The sequence below is a fragment of the Pseudorca crassidens genome, chromosome 18, assembly GCF_039906515.1.
Source record: "Pseudorca crassidens isolate mPseCra1 chromosome 18, mPseCra1.hap1, whole genome shotgun sequence".
Taxonomy (NCBI): domain Eukaryota; kingdom Metazoa; phylum Chordata; class Mammalia; order Artiodactyla; family Delphinidae; genus Pseudorca; species Pseudorca crassidens.
Window position 1 is genome coordinate 52,785,777 of NC_090313.1, and position 15,182 is coordinate 52,800,958.

Below are 15,182 nucleotides of genomic sequence, written 5' to 3' on the forward strand. Positions count from 1 at the left end.
AACAGAAGACCACCTTCTGCCTAAAGCAGAGGTGAATTATGAAGTCGACTGAAACAAAGCTCACCTCATTCACAATTTTATTAAGGGTCAGCAAGCCTGTGCCTGAGAAATTGAGTAGTCATCATTTTTGTCCAGGTGCCACTGAAACCATCAAGTCCTCTTGAAGCACATAGTGTTGCCTTATCTAAAGAGTTAAAAATTATTAAGTATTACATTTATTACAACCTTCTCACAATATAAATCTCCAAATGATTAATAAGTAATTTTCATATCTGATGGAATCACTGAGTAATGACCCAAATGATCCAAATCGTAAATGATCCAAAACTCAGAATTATTTAAAAATGTTGAGCATAAGTGTCATAAATTTTAGCTACAAGTACAGACAGATAAATGAAACTTAACACCATCCATGCACGACAAAGTTGCTCCTTTAAGAGATACACTGCTGCATATCCCCTTCTCTAATATGTAATAATAATAGTCAGTCATCCCTTTTACAGAACACAGCAAAGTAATGGGAACATACAGCCAGAAGTATAGTCTAGTTACTTTGGAGCACTTTTTTATTTATTATATTTTTAATTAAAAAAATATTTGCCTATGAAATAAAAGCATTTCCTCCACCAGTGGCAACTGAAAAGTGCCTCAATTTAACGATAGTGTTAAATTCTGTATAGTTTTCCATCGTATCTGAAACCTTTCAACAATATGAGATTGTTTCTGGTGTCTGTTGAGAACAAACGTTTGCTCGTGAACCAGGTGAATTATAGGTCTAATAGTGTGGCACGTTTACTGTAGAGGAAAGCTGGGAAATTCAGCCAGCCTTTCAGAGAGAGCTCTTAGTTTGCTGTTAGCAGTGTGGGCAACAACATTTTACCTGGCAAGCCTCATGTCATTAGGTACATAATTCTTAATTACAAAAAATCATCATGGAGTTAAAAACCTATAGGGAAATTAAAAGACCTGCAGCAAAAAACCCTGATAGGGAGATCTACTTTACACAACTTAAATTGACTTATGTTACCCGAACAGTCCTGATGATTTGGAAAGTCTGTCTTTTTAGCATTGCAGACTAATTGTAACTATATAGTTCATTAGCTTAAAAGATATAGGCACGTTCAAATTGAAAAAATGCAAAGAGCACCTGATTAAGAGATTAAAAATAATGGTATATCAACTTTCTTTAATTAGACTGTGAATTCCTTGAGAAAAGCAAACTTTCTCTTCCTAACTTTTTTTCAAGTTTTTCTTACCTAGTGTTCTCAAATATTCAGGAATAAAAATTTCCCCTTCAATTCAGAGAATAAAGTTTCCATTAGGCATTAAGAGGGTCCTGCAAGTAATGTTTTGTGCTAAAGTCACCAAAGAAAGTGGAAAGTTAATGGCATTTTGAAATGCATTTTGGCTTTTATTTGTGCTACCAAGTTTAATTTTGTGGGCATGGATACAATTATAACACAATTCCTGATTATTTGGCATACCGTCAGGGATGTATAAATTGAAGTAGTACTTTACTCACTAAGAGAAATGTATATATGTAACACATTTATGTATGATAAGAAGATTGAACTTTGGGAGAAGAAAAAAGAAAGAATAGCACTAGTCACAGGACTTAGTACAAGGAAAGATGTAAAATTAAGTACTAATAAGTGTATCGAGGCAATAATGGACAAATAAATGTGACTCAAGGTTTATGGAGCTTTATGAAATTTGTCACCAGTTCAATGCAAATTGTTTTGCGCATCAGAGAGACCATTAGGACACTGTGCCCATAATGGAAAACTGAGCTCCTGTTATTAATAGGCATTAAAATATATGGAAAAATACAGAAATGATTGAAGTAGAGGAGTAGGTTTAAAAGGGTGGATTCAAATCCTGGGAAGTTTTAGGTCTTGGTCTTGAGAGACAGTCAACTCCATCAAGCTGCTCATAGAAACTTAACTTAGTACAAAGACTCAGCACTAAGGAAAAGAATCCATGAATGAAGAGCAGAGCGATGACTGAGAATCAAGTTGGTTGTGGGATATGGTGGAGTTGGTTTGGAAGGAAATAGCCTAAAATGTTCTTCTTCACAATATCCATTGAATATCATAATCAACCTTAAAACAGTCTCAAATATCACCACAGCTGTGAAGGGTTTGCTTCTTTCCCAGAAGCTTACTTAACACTCACTCCTCAGTATTTGCACTGTTTTTCCCTTCTGTTTATCAACTGTTCACGTCTGTTTCTTGCATTGGGCTATGAGCTTTTCAAGGTTGGAGATGTCTACTTATCACCCAACCACCATGAATACACACATAGTCACTAGCATTATATCTAGGAAGTAGTAAGCCCTAGTAATATAGATATTTGTTGAATGATTTTTTTTAAATGTTTGAAAAAATTACCATAAAAAATGAGGTCAGATTTCAGGTTTCTTACAGTCACTTTTTGTAGCCTACATAATTACTAGTTTTGGGGAGGCTTCTTTTTGAAAATTTCCCCCAAACTACTATGCCTGAACCTTTCAGACTATTACCTGCCAACCAATCTTTACAAATAGTGAAAACAGTCTATCCTTATCCATACTGTACATTTATGCCATTCACTTAAACTGAAGAATATGGGCAAATACTAGAGTTAAACAATTTCTGAGACTTCATTTGGCTACACACATCCTTACAGCAACATTATAAATTATAAGATGATAAAATGTCTCTTTTATTTATTTATTTTATTTTTGTAGAAGAACTAAACAGGACCACACACAAATACTTCTCCAATTAAAAGGAGAATCTTCCTACTATCAGTGTGATCTCTGACTCATCTATCTTAACTTCCTGCACTTTTCATATTATGTTATATAATATTCTTTTTTTCTTACAATATTGCAATTCCTCAAGTACAGGAGATGTGATTAATATGTGCAATGCCACCTACATTAGCATTATATATCATAAAGTCACTCATATTTGAAAACTGTGACCACTTTTTCTCATGATTTCTAGTTAATTTGAAACAAAGTTTATAAATCCAAAGACCTCTTGGGAGTCAAATCACAGCCTTAATTTCTCGGCACACATCAAGATAAACATTGAATCATTTTTCTCTCATTTCTAACAAATGCCCCTTACCAATATACCCATTTTGACCATCATCTAGTTTCACTGCTATTTCCCATTGATTTTATTTGCATCAAAATTCTACATATTTTATTACTTTCATTACAAAATGTAGAAGATTTTTTTATATGTTCAGTTATTTACCCTCTTCTTAGACCATATGAAAATTTCATTTCTCCCCACAAAAAGCAGATAAAGTCACAGTGGTACCCATAGCAGCTAGATTGTCTGTGACAGCTGACAAACAAGCTCTGGGAATGTTTCAGAGAGGAGGTCATGTATCACATTAGTATGTTAGAATCACTGGGGAGAAAGTTGATGCTAAAAATTACCTGTTATGTCCCTGTCTTATTTTACTAGATCATAAGCACTTCGAGGACAAGGGGAGCAAGAGCTATGTCCTTTTCATTCCCTATCATCCATGAGTCACATAGCACGTGGGATACAAAAAGTATATAAGACAAGTTTGTTAAATGAAACTCTTGAACTAAGGATAGGTAGGAGGTTGTAACAGGAAGGAATTTGTGTGACATACAAATATGTGACTGAGCATGGACTGCAAGCCAGAAAAGACACTCATGAAGGAATGTGATGACATTATACAGTGCTGCAAAAAATTATAGTAAAATGAAAATAAAAGGAGACAACTGGAATTTGTGATTGCAGTTTAGACATCTTTCTATATGTTAATTGGTCATGTGTCTTTCCTACTCTTTGAAATATATGTTCATATCCTTTATTCTACGCTAGTTTTTTTAATGCTGCTTTTATTGATTTTTGTAAATTCTCTGTATATTCCTGATATGAATCCTTTGTTGGATGTGTGTGTTTAAATATCTTTCCCAGTTCATAACCTATATCGTTACAATCTTTATGTGTGTTTTATATTAATGTGGTCAAATTTATGAAACTTTTCTTTTACGTCTTACTTATGAAATCCTTTCCTACATCAGGACCAAAAGTTATTCACCTATATTTCCTATGAGTTTTTAGTTATTGTTTTTGCCAAACAAAACTTAATTCCATCAGGATTTGAGTTTATATATTTCTGTATTTCTATTTATATATCTATATATCTTGGGACTAAAAAGATGAAGATCAAAGCTGATGAAATATATTAGTATTTAACACAAATCATGTTTTAGAAATAAATTCCATCTGAGGTTAAAGAGGCTTGCACAATTAAATTAGAAGCATGAAGTTCATATTAGCACCACGTGGTTTTTATAGGACATAATAGAAAATAAACATTTGGTTCCTTGTATAATTCTGATCACAGAAACATAACTTCTGGACATTTGGAAGAAAATCAACTAGGTTTCAGGTCATTACAAAGAAAGAAATGCACAGCTTTCAAGAATGGGGTGTGCAGGCTTCAAATTCAAGTTATAATGCCACTAATGACATGTAAATAAAGGGTGGAGAAGCAAGACTAATTTGGGAATGACTGTAGGCAGTTCTTTGACACAGATAGTTCCAGAAAGGCAGTTAAAAGTGCAAAGAGAGCCAAAAGATGGATTTGGGTTGGGTGTAAATAAGTACTTCTAAATATAAGAGTTTTTGATTCCTTTTATTTTTTTGGTTTCTATAGAACAATTAGTTTTCCTGTTGACTCTAGATTAATCAGTGACATTAATCAATTATATAATTACATATCAAATTTCTTTACTTGTTTAGCAGTTAGTCAGTATGGAAGTGTGAAGGAAACATGATGGGAAAAAAGCAGAGTTTACTGTCTGTCCTGTTATTCGAGGCAGCTACCTGGACAGGAAAGAAAGAGCCCACATTGGTAGTATGTGGCTTAGCTGCTTCTGGAATTCCCTTAGTGTCATACCTACTGAGGCCAAGGATTATTGCAAAGAGGAAACTTTTGTTTCAGCTCCCTCCAAATCCAAATTAGTTTAGCACAACTCTCAACCTGAGGTAAGAATGGAGGTAAAAGACAGAAACTGCTGGAAAGGAAAGTATCATACATATCTGGTCTTTTTTTTTTAATACTCTTAATTCTTAATATTTCAATATAATAATGAATATAATTTCAAATTTGTATTTTTAATTTAAAGGTAGCCACTAGCATAACAGGAGAATGTTTTAAAATTTAGAAGCAAATGTAGAACAATGATGGAGACTGAGATCTCTGGAGCCTCCAATCTTCACTTATTTTTAAAAATTTTTATATTCTTTTTTTTTTTAAATCAAAGTATAGTTGATTTACAATGTTGTGTTAGTTTCTGGTGTGTTAGTTTTCAGCAAAGTGATTCATTTATACATATATATGTATTCTTTTCCATAGTCTTTTCCATTATGGTTTATCACAGGATATTGAATATAGTGCCCTGTGCTGTACAGAAGAACCTCATCCCTCATTTATGACGTAAGTAACTTGAGCATGTGCATTCAACAACTTGTGCCTCTGGTTCCCTATCTGTATAATGGGGGTAATGATGAAACCCACTTCATGGGGTTATTGTGAACATCAAATGAGTTAACATAGGTAAAGGACTCAGAGAAGTGTCTGGCGTTAATTAAAATCATTTAAAATACATTAAAAATTGTTATTTGAATATCCAAATGTATAAAAGAAAAAAAAAGAGGAAGATTTAATCAATTTAGCTGAAGTCAGGAGAGGGGAAAGAATAAAGATGATCATACTAAGAAGGCAGGATTCAAACAAAATACGTTAATAACCACATAAATATAAATAGATTACATGGTCCTATTATTTATTCATCTATTCATTTGTTAATTTTATAAATATTTTATATACTTGCTATTGTTAAGTATGAACATTCTAAGTACTATGTTATAAAGGGGACCCCTTCACACAGAAAAATTTCTTGTCATTGTGGAATTTTGGATTTAATGCAAGAGACAGAATTGTGTTGCCCAATATAGAGCCCACCAGCCACATGTGACTACATAATTTTAAATTTGAATGAACTAAATTTGAAAGAAATCAATGATTTAGTTCCATAGTCTCAGTAGCTACATTCAAGTGCTCAATAGACACACACTGTTAGTAGTTACAGTATTGGACAGTGCAGATAAATGACTTCTATTATTGTAAAACTTTCTATTGGAAAGTATTAATATAGAAGTAACATGACAGATAGCAAGTTTCAGTGCTGATGTGGGCTGTGAAACAAGGGAGGGTCATGTGATAGAGAGTGACTGGAATTAAATAAATAAATAAATAAAGCTGGCAGCATAACAGAGAGCAAGGTCACAGAATGCTTTTGTGAGGAGAAACAATACAAACTAAAATCTTAAACGATTAGACCAGGCCAAGAGAGTCACCAGCCTGTGGAAGTTCATTCCAGCAACAGGAAGAACTATGCATAAATTCTAGGCATAGAACTTGGAAAAACTTAGAATGAAAAGGAGGTCCTTGACACATGGGCATGTGCATGAGGGAGAGTGTTGAGAAAAGAGGTTAGATAGGTAGGAAGAGACCAGATCAAGTGGGGCCCTGTGGGCCAGGGATTTAGATTTCATTTTTAGTAAAATGCAAGGCTATTTTTTAAGTGATGCAAGTAAAACAAACAAATCAACATACAAATGAACTTTCAAACTGAGTTAAAAAAAATCTGTTAACATTTTATTGTCACGAAATTAAAAAAAATAATATTACAGCATCACTGAATATTATGTAATGGATAAAGTACCAGGCAAGTGAATATAAAACTACAAAAAAAAAAAAAATGCATTGGTAGCAATACTGTTAAGCTGAATTGAAAACCAAGACAATAGAAATGGATAAAAAGCAATATTTTATAATGATTAATATACAATTCACAAACCTTCAAGTTTGTCCTATAATGTTCCATGTAAAGTATTGCTGAGTATTGCAAAGACAGCTATTTTAGTACAGAAATTCAACACATTTAAAATCATAATGAGGCATATGTTATGGGGCGAATTGTGTCTCCCTCCCCAATTCATGTTGAAGTCCAATCCCCCAGTAGATCAGAAAGTGACTGTATTTAGAGAGGGGATCTTTAATGAGACAATCACATGATGTCAAATGGGAGGGCCCTAATTTAATCTGACAAGTGTTCTTATAAGAAGAGGAGATTGGACATGGACAGAGGGAAGACCATGTGAGACACAGGGAGAAGATGCCCATATATAAGCCAAGGAGACAGGCTTCAAAAGAAATCAACCCTGACTTCACCTTGATCCTGGACTTCTACTCTCCAGAATTGTAAGAAGATAAATATCTGCTGTTTAAACCACTCAGTCTGTGGTACTTCATATGGCAGCCCTAGTAAACAAATACAGTGCTTGAATACATTTGAATTTGAATACATTTGAATAATTTGTTACATATATATGTATATATATATATACACACATATATGTATATGTAACAAATATACTCCAAAAAAAATTAGAAGTGGTCAAAAAATATACACCTTCACAAAAGTTAACAATGACAAAAATCTACAGGTCTTTGCTTTTTAAATAGTAGAAATTATTATTTCTAAGTAAATAAAAAATGAATTTGGAGTTGGTCCTTCCCATTATTTCTTCCAATATACAAGTGCTCAAAATAAAAATTGGTTATTGTTCAACTACTTCAACTGGATTTTTTAGTATAGACCTTAGGAGTGCTCCCCCTTCCCCCCCACATCACTTAGTTCTTAAGCTGCCTCAAATCTATTCTAGAAAAGAAGGACATAATGTATATTCCTTTTTAGCACAAAATTCAGATTCACAAAATGACAGATTGATGCTAAGTATTTGAACCTGCATATCAGTAATCCTATGCATATGTGCATATACTCCAATTTTCACAAATTAAACTTGAAAATATTGGATCTTTTAAGAAAATTTTGGGCTTCCGTGGTGGCGCAGTGGTTAAGAATCCACCTGCCAATGAAGGGAACGCAGGATGAAGCCCTGGTCAGGGAAGATCCTACATGCCGCAGAGCAACTAAGCCCGTGCTCCAGAACTACTGAGCCTGCGCTCTAGAGCCCGCGAGCCACAACTGCTGAGCTCACGTACCACAGCTAAAGCCTGCGTGCCTAGAGCTCTGCAACAAGAGAAGCCACCACAATGAGAAGACTGTGCACTGCAACGAAGAGTAGTCCCCGCTCGCTGCAACTAGAGAAAGCCCATGCACGGCAACAAAGACCCAACATATCCAAAAATAAATAAAAAATTAAAAACAAAGAAAGAAAATATTGTTTGTAATTGGTAAGTTGAAAATAAAAAGAGTCTGTATTAGTCCCAAGTTCTCCTGTTGTTATAGAATTGTGATGCTGCCCACCACTTTTAACGCATTTAAATAATAGTCACATCATACTATTGAATTTTCTTAATTGGCATATCTTTAGTTTTAGAAGTCTGCATGTAGATGGAATTGATGTCAAAAGGTCATGTAGTTCATCCTTCAGCTTCTGAACAGGAATCTATGAAAACTAATTCTAAAGAGATTCAGTAGGAGAGAGGTATCACCTTGCATAGGCGATAACATAGGCTGCTTCCGACCATTCATCTCTGTAAAAAAAAATGCATAAAATGGTGTCTTTTCATTACAAATTCAAGTCACCCCAGACTGCATCTGAAATAATATAATCTAACTCTATATCTATACTTTAAACAAAGTACATACAGGATTTAACAAAATGAAAAGGAAAGTATCTCTATAGCAATTCAGGACCAAAAAAAAAAAAAAAAAGGCATTGAGAGGTATATCTTTACAATTCACTAACATTTTAATTAAGACTGTATCTTAACTTGAACAATGCTCATTCATAGCTCAGGTGTCAGTCACGTCATTCTTAATTTTCTTGTACTTGCAGTTCATATGATGAAAAGCATTATCACTATAAAGAAAACTAGAAAAAAAAAAGCAAGCATGCAAGATGAGTTCACCTTTTGGTTTTCATGTGAGTAGAGCAAATTACTAAACCTGTAGTTGCCAAAATGTGCACATATTTGTTAAAGGAGCAGCTGGTAATGTTGTATACAAGCTGTTCTCCAGAAATTAATTGTGAATATTAAGAATAATCCTGACCTGGGTCACAGCTGCACCAATTTATGTTTTCCTCCTAGACATTTATCAGGCCTGTCTTTTCTTACAACTAACTGAAATCAGGATGTCTCAGAGTTCATGATGAAAAAGCTGCCAATGTATTATGGACCTGTACAAGTAAGACATCTGTTTAAACTCCATGCTTTTGGTCTTTTCATGATTGTAGTATGCCAAATTACGAACACCATATGAAGCATAAAATTGCTCTGGCTCACCTTCTCTTGCAGGTAATTAAAAGGAAAAAATTCATTTAAATTACCATATTAAGCAAAATTTAGTAGCATATATTCAAGTGGTAGAAAGAGGTCTAATGACAATAATAATTTAGTGTATGGACAAAACAAATCTGCATGAAGTATATTGTCATATAGTGGCAATAAAATCAATCTAAGAAAATTATTTCTAGGAATATTTACCCCAAGTGGTTGCTGTTTTTTTTAGTATATTTTTATCTTCATTTCTAGTGAAGCAAGCCCCAGTATTTTATCCAAATAATAGTATATTTGTTGAAGGTAAATAATTTTAATTTTGCCATTTCTTTATGCAGAATAAAATATGGTAAACTGCCTTTCAAATTGTGAAATTCAGTGATACTTCAACATTGTCTTATTTTTTTCAAGTGTAAAAGTAATTATACCAAGCTCATAGAGTCTTTGTGAGACTCCGTAATAATATGTATAAAACATCTGGCATATATAAAAAAACGATACATTACAGATATTAGTTTTCAGAGGCATTAGAGAATCGTGTTTAAGAGCACAGTCACTGATCTCATTAAACACCTAAATCGTGCCCCATGGTATGTTTTTCTCTTGTAAGTTTGCTCTTCACCCTCTTGAAGTATTTCTTAATGTTTATTCTCATTTTTTTTAACATATATATTTATCTATTCTTTTTCAGATTATCTTCCCATTTAGATTGTTACATAACATTGAGCAGAGTTCCCTGTGTTATTCAGTAGGTCATTCTCAATTTTAAACATTGTCTTTCATTCTCAGATTTTGAGCTCAAAAGCACCCCCTCAAGTTCAGCATATGCGGGTGTCGCTGTCACAATTTTTAAAAATGACATTAAATGAGCTCTCTCTCAAACTTTTACCATCACTCTCCAAAACTGCCTGTATTCTCACTCTTTTCTCACTTCAGTAATACTGAAATATCTGTCCGTAATCTCACTCAAGGCCGATATTCCTACTGCAGTTAGGACTTCCTCTTTCTTCTTTCTGATGACCCCTTAATGCTTGCATTTAAGATTTTCAAGTTCAGCTAACTTTGAAAGTAATTGTCTCTAAGCCATAGTGAAATGACAGGTTGTGATTATTATTTTTTTAAAGTCTTTGCAGAGGGCTTCCCTGGTGGCACAGTGGTTGAGAGTCCGCCTGCTAATGCAGGGGACACGGGTTCGTGCCCCGGTCCGGGAAGATCCCACATGCTGTGTAGCGGCTGCACCCGTGAGCCATGGCCGCTGAGCCTGCACGTCCGGAGCCTGTTGCTCCACCACGGGAGAGGCCACAACAGTGAGAGGCCCACATACCGCAAAAAAAAAAAAAAAAAAAAAAAGTCTTTCCAGATATAGTTAGTTAAGGATCTAAAGACGAAATCTTCTTGGAGTTAGGTAGAACCTAAATCCAATGTCTGGAATCTTAATAAGAGAAAGGAAGGGGAGATTTAGACAGAGAGAGACACAGGCAGAAGAATGCCATGTGAAGAAGGAGACAGACCAAGGAACATCTGAGGCCACCAGAAGCTGGAAAGATTCTTCCCTAGAGATTTCAGAGATCTGTGAGAGATCATTTCTCTTGTTCTAATCTACCCATTTGTGGTAATTTGTTATGGCAACCCTAAGGAAACTAATATATCCATGATCTATCATAAACTCACTTTTGAAAAGAAAAAAAAAACAAGAAAAAAATTATCTCAGACATAATTTCCTTTTTTCCTTCTCATATTTCCTGTGGTAGGAAATGGGGAGGTAGGGACTAAGCATGGCTGGAAAAAAGTGGCATACTGGGCAGATTGGATCCATTCGAATTCATAATCTACAAGATCAGATGAACCTTTAGCTGGCTCAGCAATTTACTCTATTTCTTTGATAGATAGCTGTAAAATCACTCTCACAGTCCCCAAGGAAATAGTTCATATCACTTTTTCTCTTCCCAAATCTTTTAGTCCCTTTTCACCACTTCTCTTTGAGCTCATGACTTTTCATTATACTACGCTGAACAAACAGAAGCCATCTAAATTATCCATCCATAAATCCAGTAGACTACTAGTCTGTACTCCCATTCTTTTCTTCCATTTTGGTCATAAAATTTATGCTCCTATCAAAAATTAACCATTATAGTGTATCTTGAATGCCATACCCTTTTTATTTTTTCTAATTTTTAAAATTATTTTTTTAAAATTTTTATACAATTTTAAAGTTACTTTCCATTTATAGTTATTACAGAATATTGGTTCTGTTCCCCCTGTTGTACAATACATCCTTGAGCCTACCTTACATCCATTAGTTTGTACCTCCCATGTCCACACCTCTATATTGCCCCTCCCCCACTCTCCACTGGCCATACCTTTTTTATTTTTGCAGGGACTTTTCCTCTTTGGTTAACTCACCATTGTATTGCATCATCAGACTCTCTGCTCCTATTGTATCATTACCCACTGCTTACAAATATGCTTTTGTCTCATTCATCCTTCAAACAAAGCAAAATGCAAATCACCCAGATTCTTATTCTCAGTTTTTCTAGATGCTTTTTATCAAATAACATTGCTAGAATGTTTCTCTTTTGAATAAATGATGAAAATATATATTCCTGAGTTTAGTCCAATTATCTGATGTCCCTTCTCAGACATGTTTGTGTTACTCTTCCTTTTCTACCCAAATGTGAAAGTGACTTGGAGATAACTTTACTTTTTTCTGTCTCAATTTTTTTCATAGCTAATTATATCCAAATGTAAACACCTCAACCAAATTTATCATATACTTACACTAGCAATTTATCTGTCACCTCCACTAGAAAATCTCACGATATCCAACCTAAATCTCTCAGAATACTTTCTGTGGAAAAGTTTTTGTTTGATTTTCTCACTATGAAGTTCTAGGATTTCAGAGTATAACTACAACAGAGTAGTCACTCAATAAAATCATTTGTATAAAAAAGTGGTTTATACAATAAATATAGACAGTAAATTGAGATTATATATAGTAAATTCATTGGGTAGGTTTTAATGGTCATTAAAATGAGAATAAATAAAATAATATAAAAATACATATAGTTAAAATATAGTCAAATGTAATGACCACTAAATATTTCTTAAATTTTGTTTATTATAGTTATCCTCATAATTCTGTCTAATTGATTTCTATCTAAATGGCTGCAAGTAGAGACATTAAATGATAGCACAGTGTAACACATTAAAATAACCAGATTGTGTTATATATATTACTCTACATTTAGCACTGGCTCTTCCATGTGGCAAGCATAACATAAAATAAATGTGATCAGAAGTATTTACTTTATCTCTAGTCAAAAACATTGTTTATCTTAAATGCATGGCTATGATTGCTCCACTGATATCTGTACTAATATTCCTAAAATAGACACTTTGTTCCATGTAAGTAAATATTGAGATTTTTTATTTGAAGCAGTTGGATCTAAAAAGTGCTGAAAGTTCAACAGATCAAGAAACAGAGTCAGCATTCCATTGGCCTTGTCAGGTTTCAATTTCTTTGTATAATTCAAGGCAGCTAATAGCTTTATGTTGTGTGTGAGAAAAGACCAAAAAAAAAAAAGAAAATCAGATTTGCATGATATTGCCAAAATCTTTCAGAAGACCCATACATTAAGGACAGAAAGATGAATGTCTTTAGTTTCAGAGGGACAAGACAAGCTAGATAAATAAAAAGAGCATAGGATTGTTTATTTTTAGATACATATAAATCACATCTTAAGTGCTGCAAACTGATTTTTAAGTTTAATGTAAAAACTTAGAGACCCTATGATAACCTATTTGACCCCTAAAAATTGACTAGGAGCAATAGTATTTTAGGCCCCAAATTTCCCATAAAGGGAGCATGCACTGCTCTTTTACTGAGTCCTAAAGGAATACTGACTAAAGAAGGTGGCAGGAGCGGGGGAGAAGAATGCTGATAGAAAAGGAACACAGTCTTCTCTAAGGCACAGATACCCTGGGAAACCAAGAAGTGTGGGCATGGTATCAACTGCCTCCTGAGTGAGGACCACGTAAAATTACTATGACAATCCTTTCCTAGACCTGACATGAACTAAGTTTTCCACATGATAATCTTAATCTTCCCCCCCAAAACAAAACATATTTCTGTAATAATGAATAGTTTGTTTATGTGTTTCTTAACATCTAGCCTTATTTCATAGAAGATGTTAGGTAGTCAAAGTACTCAGTTGTAAACCAAAGTAGAGCATATAGAAAGCACAAAACACCATTGTCCAAATGAGCATAAAACCACCCTGCTTAAATTCTTTAATCCACTCCATCCTGATAATACTCACCAACCTCCCCATGTTGAACTACAATCATTAATTATCAATGTGCTTTTTTGTAGTTTTTAATAGAAAAATGATTATCTTCTTAAATATTTGTAAAACTATAAACAAAGTGGCTTAAATACAGAGTATTTAAGGTTATTCTTTGGCTCTTAGGGTAAATGGATTATGGACTCAGAACAGCTATCACACTGTAAGTCACAAATCCTGAATTTTGGCTGCCATTAAAATGTCCATTTGTGCTATTCATTTTAATTTCCCATATGAATAATGCATAGTAGGCTTTAGAAAATGAAAAGAACATTAATAATGGCAGGGAATGTCTGAATTCTGCCAGACATCAAGAATTTTAATTATATCAGAACATTACTTCATTAATACTGAAAATATATATCTAGTACTTTAGAATTTATAATAGTATATATCTAGTGCTAGTATATATCTAGTACTTTAGAATTTATAATAAATTAGTCTCTATTAATTAGTTATTATTTAGAAAATGATATGTTCTTCTCCAAACAGAGAACATAAACTGTGCACTTACATTGGCAAAATTGCTATCAAAATATTAAAGCAGTTCAATTTATTTAGTCAAATATTTAGTCTGAGTTTTCTATCATGGTGAATGAATGTGTGTATGTATGTTTGTGTATGTATGTATGGGCCTCAATATCATACAGTTTGATATCAAACTGTTATCAGATAGATTTATGAGATGGTGTGACTCATAACTAGAATAATTTGTTACCCTGGTTTCATCTCCATATAGACATTATAATTCTTTTATTTTTATGTAGGTAGAGGTGGATCAAAATAATTTTTTTGTGTATAAACATAATCCTAATCATGTTAACTACTACAATGGGGTGAAGAAGTTATGGACAAGGGCCAAATTATAACCTCTGTTTGATTTAATATAACCAGTTTATAGTGACAAAATATTTTAACACTGATATAACTCCAAAATAATTAGACTTGATAAGACATTTGTTTTATTACATTCTTCAGGATATTTCTAAACGTATAGGTATAACAGTTAAAGAACTATTAGTAATATTTAAATAGCTAATCACTACTGCAAAAGTGACAATGTGATACACTAAAATGTAATGGTTGTAAGTAAAGTTCACTTCCAAATCCATTTTGTGTCTTACTTTCTGTGGTTTGTTTTTATCTACACTCTCTCTTTGGTCTTAATATATTCCTCATGATCCTTCCTTGTATCTCTCTCTCCCTTAACTCTGGATGTGTGTTTTACTTTCTTTATATCTTTATCTTATCACTTGATTATTTCCACAAATTTTCTATACCTTTCTCTTGCTCATTATTTCTTAATACCTGCTGTTCTCAAATTTAATGTTACTAGCCATACATGTTTAATGAAAACAAGTCTGTAGGTTTACTGAGAATAATTAATCTTATGGATTTTGAAGAAATAATCTGGCACTTTGTAGACTGTAGTGGATGGATAAGCTAGACTTTTCCCCTAATAACATTTTCTCCAATTACTTGCAA